General features: G+C 39.0%; 1 long non-coding RNA gene across 1 annotated transcript; it reads left to right on the top strand.

The window, feature by feature from the left end:
• The first annotated feature begins 514 nt into the window (after nucleotides 1–514).
• Nucleotides 515–10257, top strand: LOC104909905 (uncharacterized). Its single transcript, XR_792673.4, has 3 exons — nucleotides 515–648; nucleotides 8090–8133; nucleotides 8572–10257. It is a non-coding gene; the product is annotated as an uncharacterized LOC104909905 (long non-coding RNA).
• The last annotated feature ends 636 nt before the right edge of the window (nucleotides 10258–10893 follow it).

The raw sequence follows: 10893 nt of genomic DNA, 5'->3' as shown, positions 1-10893 counted from the left end.
TTTTTTGGCTCTTCAGATTTGTGCTGAATGATAGGTATGAACCTACAGCCAACCCTGTCCCTTTGTGTCCCCAAGATATGCTTTTTGGGGGCAGGCACGTGCACATCCACAAGCCCAAACACAGCTGTCAAACATCTCCAGTCCCAATCTCACAGGAGACAGCTTGTAGGAACACCGTGGGGCTTACAAAGGATTTTCAGACCCAGAAACCAGTGTTATAAATATATATTTATGAAACACCAGAGCTATAATCAAATGTATACAAGTACTAGAAAGTACAACCTAAGAACTCAGTGAACTGAGACAACCGAGAGCTTAAAGCATCAGTAGAAAATTTCACTAGATGTTTACCAGTCAGAGATATTGATGAAATACTTGAATGACTCCTACAGCTAGCTTACGGAGTATATGAAGCTGCAGCAAGGCTTAATATTGTGCAGGAATGCCAACCCAATTCTTTCTACCAACCCTCTCTATGAAGAGGAGTGATAGGGCAGACCTCTTGAGAAAAGGAGACCTAACAAGTCCTTACCCATATTGCCATGGAGACACCCACACAAACAGAAGAACACCTCCTTCTTCCACAGTCTCCAGTCACTCCCGGCTCCAGGGCCATACAGTGAGAGACAGAGCACACCAGATGTTCAGGTAATACCCAAATTCAATCGCTACCCCTGTCCCGAAACTTCTTCTGAAGTTTAAATCACATCTGTGTGATCCAGCGTGCTCTTGTTATAACGCTCTCGTAAATTTTTATTTGTGCATGACCCTGCTCTTCTCCTTTCCAGCTGAGAATAACAGCAGGAATACTGAAATGCCATATGAAGAGTTCTTGGCTTTTTTCTTTTTTCATGTGAAATAGAAAATTCCAGACATCTCCTGAGTGAGCCTGTTTTTATAAGATTCTTAGCCCATTTTTGGAGAAGCAAGTAATAATTTTCTCAAGTAAACCATCAAGTATTTTGAGGGGCAGCCAGTTGTCCTTAACACCTAACATTCAAGTTCTCTTCCCCCTGTTTTTCCCTCTGAAATATTTTTGGGGTGGAACTATTCCAGCCTGCCTCAGCAGACGCCCTAACGCCTCCTCCATTTCTGTGTGCTATGGAAGAGCATCTGAACCAAGCACTGCGTTTCACTCTGATGGAAAAGTTATCAGGGAGATCAAAGAGTCAAGTAGGAGAAAGTCATAATCCTACATACTTGCTGGAGGGGGATGTGTAAGAAGTTATGCAAATAAATGAGAATTGTAGGAAAGCAGTGCTTTGTTAAATACCTTCAGTAAAATGACTTAATGTGTTTTATCGAGGATTAATGTTGTAAACAGGCTATAGATACTTCTCGTTATCTACAGCTCTGTTCTTGCAAAAGTGCAAGAATCTGCAGCATTACTTATCTGAAGATTCAGATGTGTCAGATGCCTCACGTTGGTTGGACTCTCACCCAGAAAAGAAGCACAGGTGTTCACTGCGACAATATTAAAATATTTTATGCACAAAATCTCTCCCTAGCAAGCTGCTATCAGCACTCTATGGTCTTTAAGAGGCTTTCTCGGGCTTGGCAACTCCTTTTTTAAACAGGCAGTTTATCTTCTGATAAGAAGCAGAAAGACTTCATTTATAGTTGTTTAATGCTATTAGAGCCTGTAGTTTCCATAACAAGATAGGAAAAACAAGCCAAGTCTTCTGCGTAGGGCTTTTCTGATCTCCAGGATATAAGAACACATTGTTGGTATCTCGGTGCATGACTCACTGGGCTGCTGATGTCACATGGAATGTGCTGTTAGGCTTGGATAAGCGATAGACTTCACTTGTACACTGACGTATCAGTTACCCATTATAAGATGGTAACCAGGAAGAAACTTACTGTAAGACATATAAAAAATTACTGCTGGAGATGGAAAAGAAACACTCTATTTTCCATTCATAATGAGATACTGTTAAGCTTCCAGGAAGCATGTGACCATAGCACTGATCATGGCAAAACCAAAAGCAGGTCTGTCTTTGTCCTTCAGCCCATTTGGTCACCACTGGGCTCCCGGAGTGGCTGCACCAGCAGACATAAAACTCAGTTCAGCTGGTCACTGCAGAAGCGAGGAATCTGTTGCCTACAGAAGCAAAGAACAACCTTGAACACTCACCAGCCTGTGCCCTGTGGACCACTCATACAAGAGATAGCAAATAGAATGAGTTTGATTATACATGTGATCATTTTCCTGACCTGTACGTAGACATGCAAATGGTATCAATAGATTAAAATATATATCAATCCTGTTAAGTAGGTAAAAAATCTAATTCCTCTTTCATTTGAGAAGGAAACTAGATATTGTCCAATCTTTGTTGATTGGAACTCTGTGTATAACTTGATACATTTAATTTTTTTCTGCGGAGAAAGAGTAGACAGTGTTTAAAATTAAAAGTCTTCTCATCATTTTCTCCTAAGTATGCTTCTACTCTTTCTCTGAATAGAACTATTCATATCATTAACAACTAAGGCATTGCCCAGGTCTGAGTTCAGCACTTAATGAAGGTAATAAATAGTGTAGGAAAGTATATGAAATAAAGGATGTGAAATCATTTCTCAGAGTTTATCCCAATCTTCAACATTTCCCAAGAGACAGAGAAACTCCCATCTATTTGATGAGGTTCTTGCATTTTTTATTATTCATATTTTGTTTAGCCACCTGGTCCTACCCATCTAGCCATCTTCAGAAAGTACATGAAAAACTGTCCTCTTATATTGGTAATTCTAACATTAAAACTTACACAGGGAGTGGGAGGAGGCTTTAGGAAAATATATTAGCATAAGAGAAGATGAATAGCAATTTTAAAGCTTATTAATTCTTCTTGCTCCACTGAAGGCAAGAAAATCCTTACTATGTGCTCTGCACTGTACTGAGAAATATTCCCAAGCCTTTGCTATGTTACAGCATTATGGATTAATGAGGATATGACATAGTTAGCTAAGAGCATCGCCCTATTAACCTTACAGGTTAACCAAGACAGTTAATACATCAGCCTTGATGGCATTACATGATGATTGTAGGTCAAGCTTTTTGCCATCTCTTACCCTCCAAGTGCTCTTAAAAAGTGCAATAAGAACAAGAGTTAGTCAGGTAAAATGGATACAAATTGAAGGGAAAAGTGGATTTAATTAAAAAATCTGTGCAAGAGCTGTCCACAGAAATGGTCCAGAAGACATTTCATTTCTCCTCTCCAGTTTCAAAGGGCTATAAAGTAGGCAGGGCTGGAACTCTAACTGGCCATAGCTGTTTAATGCCCTTTGGGCTGTAAATATAATAGAGAACCCATGGTATGGAAGGTAGACACCCTTCTGCAAGGGCAGCCAAAGGCTGATCAGACTACTTGAGGACATCTCAGATGGCACCAGATATATGTTAAAAACAGAATCTTGCCCCCAGGTCATACAACATCATTGATTTCAGCAGAACATTAATTCACAATGCCTGAGAATGTAGCTGAAACAATTATTCAGAAATATAGCACAGCATAATTAAAACTTGCCTTTTACACAAACTTCATAATTAAAAACAGGGTGGGAAGAGCAAAGAGCAGTCCCTTGTTTTATTGATTGTCTTCAGGGATGAGACTTTAAAACTTTAGTCTTGGCTCTAAATGAATATCATATGCAGTTTATCAGCAATTAGGATACTTTCAGCTCTCTGAATACTTAAGAGGAAAAGAAGAAAGGAAAAAAGAGTGAAAATAATTTAGGATCATGTTATTACTCTCACGAAACCTGTATAAAGAAACCTGCGTGGATTTTATAAGCATTGTATAATTCTGAAAATCCTGAGTAAAACCAAAAGACACTGTCGCAATATTTGCCAAAATAAAAGGTAACAGCCAAATCTATCATGTTCATAAGAGCTTATTTTCTTCTATGTGTTTTTAGTAGTCATCCCAATAATCACTGCATTTATGACTGTTGTCTGGAGATGTACACTAGTTTGAAACTACACCAAAATACATCCTGCAATACACTGAATTTAGTCTAGAAAAATGTCATAACCTTACAGTGAGAAGATCTTTCATCCTCTTCTCCAATAACAAGAGTTGAAATCACATTTTGTCAAAGTCAGACAAATACAAATTTTTACCTAACTCTAATTTAAATGAGAGTTGAACAATTCATGCACGATACTTCTCCCTGAATAGTTCTTGCTAGTGTTAGTGTTTTTATAGTTACAGTTCCATCTCTCCATTATGCAAGATTTCTTTCCTGTTGCTATGTGAAAAAACAGCACAGAAAAATTTGGCTATCCAGGGTCAGTCTTTTGATGTCATGAAGTAAAAACTAAAGAGAAAAAATGGTGAAAATTCATAAGTGCATATGGGCAATTCTAATAAATGTAATCACAATTTTCTGATAATTTAAAATTATTTTTAGAATAGGAAATCAGCAAAGAATCATGGAATCATAGAATCATAGAATTGACTGGGTTGGAAGAGAAAATCACATAAAATCACTTAAAAATCACAAATATCCAACCTGCTGTGGGCAGGACAGCCCACCTACCCCCCAGCTCAGGCTGCCCAGGGCCCCATCCAACTTGGCCTTGAGAACCTCCAGGGATAGGGCATCCACAGCTTCTCTGGGCAGCTGTGCCAGCACCTCACCACCTCTGAGTAAAGAGTTTCTTCCTAATATCTAATCTAAATTTCTTCTCTTTTAGTTCAAATACATTCCCTATTGTCCTATCACTATGTGCCTGTGCAAAAACTTGGTCCCCCTCCTGCTTTAAGCTCCACTCAAGTACCATAAGGCTGCAATGAGGTATCCCCAGCTAAACAAGCCCAGCTTCCTCAATCTTTCCTCATAGCAGAGGTGCTCCAGCACTCTGATCATCTCTGTGTACACTCTTCTTTGCCTGCCTCTCCTGAACAGCATATCGCTAGAAACCTTTCCTATTATTTTTCACATCCCTCAACAAGTTTAGTTCTGGACAGATGATGAGGTGAGGAATTTTGATGGCACAGAACCAGAAAGGTCCTTGACATGCACTTCTTCTTGTAAAGTGTGATTTTTTATTAGAATGAGAAATCATGTCACGATTCCTCCCAAGTGTCAGTAACATGAAAAAAACTGTTCTGTAATGATAGATAACTAGATAGACAGGCATATTTTGTGCATGGGTGTGCATGCATGTTGACAACTCTGAAGTAATCATGAAGACTCCTGATGACAGAATCGAATAAAAGATTATATAACTAGTAACAAATGTTGTGTCCTGTGAGCATCATGATAGTTTACCGTTTTCTTCACTTGACATTATAATTTGCAAAAGCAGAGCACAAAGATTCTACAAATTCTAAACAGATGCATCCAAGAAGCAGAACCAGCCAAGAATTGAGTCCCTATCAATAAGTAAACTGAGCAGAAAAGTAAACTTCTACCTGTTTTCAACCTTTCAACATGCTTATCTGGAAATGGACTTTTCCCCTCCCTGTTTTCTCTCCTCCCCTCCTCCCACCCCCCACCCCCCTTCCCGCCCTTTCCCCTAATCCAGGAGCTGGAGCTCCTTTCTTGTTCAGTGCCTGTGTAGCATAATTGTTCTCCTATCCTCAAAGAAGTCAGCTGTACTGCAGAGAATTAAAAAGGCCCCATTAATCCAAATGCATAATGAAGTGCCTTTAACAGATCATAGTGTGGCTCTCTGTCGTTTTTGCTCCAAGTATGGGTGGATTTGATTGCTTTCGCTAGTTCACTAGCCAGCATATAGCTGCCCTGCTGTCCTGGGGGCAGATGAAGGATTTTTGCCAAGGGTATGCTGGCTCTACATCAACCAGCATAAAACCTTCCTTATCTTACTTTTGTCACTCCTAGTAACACTGATCAGAATATTTTTTTTTCCTTGTCTTTATTTATCCCCAGGAAATTTTGCCAAAGTGTGAGGATACAGATCAAGGTGGAGATAGTGAGGGATAACTCTGCTTGCAGCACTGAGCCTACATCTGCCTTATAGAACAATGCTGCAGGAGCTCAAATCTTGCTGAACAGCCACAGCCTAGCTCTAAATCTGCTGACACTACCTCAGTAGCAGCACGCTTATCATTCTCTTGAGAGAGCTAGACAATACAAACATAAATAAATCCACCTGGGGATTTCAGAAGCATCAGGAGAAACTTTGGGATTGGGCTTGTTATTCTTCTCAGAGTAGTCAGATTTGCCAGTGGTGTCATTATCAAAAAGCTAGACCACTCCACACCCAGTTTACTAGCACTTTGAACTAGAAGAATGAAGCTCAATTATATACAGTGAAGCTAGATGTCATTTTGCCATTGTCAAAAGAGCACATGTTTACAAAACTCAAATTCTAATCATTTAAATACTAGTAACTAAAAGTATGATAGGAATGGCAAGCACTTGGCAAGGTTAAGCATGCCTACAACATCCAACAAGAAAACTTCCCTTGCCAAACATGCACAGGCTGTGTGGATCAAAGACTAAAGGTTTCCAGCCCCACCTTTGCACTGGTCTCTATGCCTCATTTTGGACAAGTCCTGTGTTCCCTTGTTTGCTTCCACTGCATGAAGTGGGCAAACACTACTGCCATCTTCAAAGTGTTTTAAGGAGATTTACTTACCTGCAGCAGTTCTGATATAACACATTCACCCAGGAGAAAAAGGATGGGAGAAACAAAGTCTTCCTCTCTCAAAGTAAAGCAGGACCTCATTGCCTCATCACATCTGGATAGTAAAAGTGCTGAACTCCTCCAACCCAGCACAGTTATGTAGCATAGCTGTTCTTCAGTCCACACAGTTTTAGATTACCCTCTCTAGCAAGCAATACTATTACTTTTATCTTCCCACTTATCAACTGAATTTCTAAAATTTAAACAGCCTATCATTTCTAGTTGGGTAACAAAATAAACAGCATAATTTTTACCACAGTAATTAAGCAAACATTGTGCAACATTGCCATCTGAGTTTGTTAGTTACCAGATACCTTGTATTGTTTCAGTTACCCTAACTGAAAGTTGAAACAATTAGGAAATGGAACAATAGGGTCTCCTGAGCTGTAGATAGGAGCAGGCTGAAAGAAGCACCAAGTGGGGACAAAATTTGGATGCTGGCTCTTGCTACTGAGGGTCCATGATAGATGGAAGAGGTTGGGTAGGGATGAACATGTAGGCAAGGAGTAGATGCCGTTGGTGCCAGGTCTTCCATGATTCTTATTTGGGCTCGTTTTGGGTTAGGTTTTCTGTATTACAAGGTTGCTGGGAGGAAAGGGAGAGCAACATCCATTTGTCTTTTGACCTTCCTATGTTCTGCTCTCATGAAGGGAACATTTTCAGCCTTAACTAAAAAAGAATAAAATTGTATGTTATTGTATTTTTTGAAACAAAAATGTTTAGGAAGATTGTCAAGGAAACTAACTTATATTTTTATATCAACTGGAGTTAAGCTGTCACAAAACACTGAGAAATAGCTGAAGTACTTGAGTCATGAAATTATAGAAAGGGTAGGGTAAAAGACCAAGAACATTGTCATAAATGAAAAGACAGTAGAAAATAGTAGTTATTGATCGAGAAATATATATATATTTTTTTGTTTTGTTTTGTTTTTCTAAAGAGAACTGAGGTCCTGTATGGATAGATGAGGGAAATTACTATCCTGAATGAATGCTATACACATCTGAGAGTCAAGAAACACCTTAGGCTGAACTTCAACCTATGTAATGGGAGAGAGATTTAAAATTTACCTCAATGAACTCACTGAAACTTAGGTGATTCTTTAATGAAATATGTTTATCAACCACCTTTAGATTACTTTGATTCATTTATTGTTCTTTGTCTACCTCTATATTCTATTTTTCAATATTTCTAATTCTCACTTTGAACGCAATACAGTGAGGGGTTTGCTATTCATTCCTACTTAATACCTTATGGCATTAAATCAGTTGGAACAGATATTCTCTACATCAGCCAGACTAAATATTCATGTTTCTTATTTCTATCATTGCAATAGAATGGGTCAAAACAAAATGATTTTTCCTCTCTTTGTTCCCCCATATTGATGAAAATGTACAGGCAATTCCAGTGCTTGATTATCTCCTTTTATCTCCTTAGATTATTCATCTCAGACTCCTTGCAATCCATTTCCTGAAAATGCCGTAAGTAATTATATCTCCTAACAGAGTTATCATTTACCTTCATTTTTTATCATTTTTACTGAGCCATCCCTTTACAACTGCATTGCCTTCTCTTAGTTGCCTCCAGTTTTTCTTGCCAAGGAAATGCCCAGAAGTAACATTCCAGGAGCTGGAATTGTAAGGTGAAACAGTATTGCCTCACTTCTCTGCAGCCCACTCAGCTCTTTCAGTATGAAAGATGCATGCATCCTATCTCTCAGGGATGCACCTCTTTATTGCACTTCCTCTGCTGGTGCCCATCAGCTCTGAAACAGTAAAAATTTAGAGCAGAATAATTTGCTCAAGGTAACTTAAGACAAGTGTAAACAAAGCTTTTTCAGCCAGCTTCATGTCAACGTGTCAAAACAGGATTGTTTTACATTTGTTGCAGCAACTCTCAGCATGTTGTTTCTTCCCCAGAAATCTGGCCTCTATGAGTGCCAAGTCCCAGTCTCCAAGATGGATGAATGCTGCTCTTCCTTCCCAGCTGCCTCCAGCTCCACACAGCAGGAGTTCCCCCCACGCTCCCAGGTGTACACAGGGTGTGACAGCACAGCTGCCTCCCCATTAAATCCAAATGATGACCTTCAGCCATCCTCCCAGGCTCCCTGGCACCCTCTCGTCAGGCCCAGATCCATGCTGCACTGTCTGCAACTACCCATCGAGGAACTCATTTTAAGTCATATCTTTTAATCAATCTGGATAAATGTTGTCAGTGGAAAGTTGCTACTGCTCACAACCTCTACGACTTTTAACATATACCACATGTTCCTGCATTAAGGCTGGCTCACTCTGCATTAGCATAGAAAAGACGGACTGCAAATCCAGCCAACTGGTCTTAAAATCAAAAGGAATCTTTCCACTGAGTTTAACAAGAGCTGAGTTGAGGTCTTGTGACCTTGCTGCGGCAAAATATTTAGACACAAGCCAAACTCTAAGCATGTGAAGAAGCCCCATGAATTCAATAGGCTTATCAGATGTTTAAGAACTTCAGTCAAGACTTTGTATTTTTTAAGTTGCTGTTAAGTAACAGTGCCTCTGTTGTACAAAATAAAATCCATGAGAAAATTTGCCTTGCTTCAATGAAAGGAGGAATAGAGCTTGAATATATGTATTATGCTTATTTATATTTGTACATATGTAATGTTTATGTTTACATACAAGTACACACACATATATACACATTTTAGCCTCTCTTCTTCCTTTCTTGTTCCTGGAAGAAAAGCTTTCATCTGGTTTATATCATAATCTGCAAAATCCACTGCTTGTGTCTACATACTTTTCACTAGAAAAAAAAAACTTCTTTTCAAATGCCATTGTCCCAGTGTCGATGGATGCTCTCCAAGCTGGGGCATTCTTACACAGTGGACGAATAAAAAGCCGAAGAGCCTGAGACGTGGAAACATTGTCCTTACAAAGGTAAAATAAGAAATAAAGACACTTAGAAAATATATAAAAATTTACCTGAAATACCATCAAAAGGAAAAATAATTTCCTTCCTGCCTTAGGGCAATATTTACTTAGATTGAAGTATAAAAAGTACAATGGAAATAAATGTCCTCTTTGTTGTCTATGGAACCTTCAAGTAAATCTACTTCCTATAATGGTGTTTAGGGGAAGTTTTAAGCCTTTTCCCTCCATTTTGTTTCCATTCTTTCTCTCTTTTTCCTGTTCCATCAAAAACTGCAATGTGCAGGCTTCAATCTAAAAATTCCCTATTGAAATAGAATGAATTCATGCATATATATGCTGATCAGCTGCAATTACGTGTGATTCAGAAACAGGCAAGGCAGCATTTCATCCATACAGGCTCCAAAAATGAAATGAAAATAACAAAAATTTACCTTGCGGTGAGGGCCAGTAGGTAGCACCTTCAGAAGGACTGAAGCAATATGTCCCCAGTTCGTCACCTTCTCAAGTAAAAGCCTAAATTGCTTCCTTGCCTCACTAAATAACAGATTCCTCCAGACAACTGCAACTCATTTATAGCAGTACAGAAACAGATGGTTTAGTAGATATAATTTTCTGTTTAACTAGCAAGTTCTTTTTGCTCTACTTTTATTTGATTCTCCACAATATATAAATAAAATGCTATAAAACAAATAACATCTGTGAATATCACTGCCTTTCCTCACTTCTGAAATAACCTTCCATAACCTTATTTATTGCTATTTAGCCTCATGTCAGGTTATCTTAAAACTTCTAGCTCAACAGGAAATAATGTCATGATAACAAATGCCTATTTTTGTTATTGTTGTTGTTGTGTTGCTGTTGCTTTTTCAGCGGCAGGAAGGCAGACAAAGAAGCAAACACTACAGTTCAGGAGTATTAAATGATTATGACAACTCTTGGGCTTTGAAGAGTGTTTTGGAGGTCCCTCCCTACTTCAAGTGCAAAACATGAGAAGGCATCCACCCAGCACAAACAGGTTCTGGAATATTAAAATCAGCAGAGAAGAACATTATTTCATCCCAGCAGCTCTTCTGCTATAAACTCCCCAGGGTCCTACTCCCCAGGAAGGAGGTCTGTGGATAATACAGCTGTCATGAACAGCAAATGTGACTTGTTTAAGGACATTGGTTTCATCAATGACAAATCTACTTCTGTACCATTAGCAGCTGAAAGGTACTTCCCACAGTAGTCCAAGAGCTAGCTCAGTGTTTTCTCTGTGTTGTACAATCTCTCCTCAGGGACTAAAGAAGCACAAGTCTGCTTCCAGCAGGCATCTGTGGCTGATGAAGT

The sequence above is a fragment of the Meleagris gallopavo genome, chromosome 2 (genome assembly GCF_905368555.1).
Source record: "Meleagris gallopavo chromosome 2, MGAL_WU_HG_1.1, whole genome shotgun sequence".
Lineage (NCBI taxonomy): Eukaryota > Metazoa > Chordata > Aves > Galliformes > Phasianidae > Meleagris > Meleagris gallopavo.
This window is presented reverse-complemented; position numbering and strand designations above follow the sequence as displayed.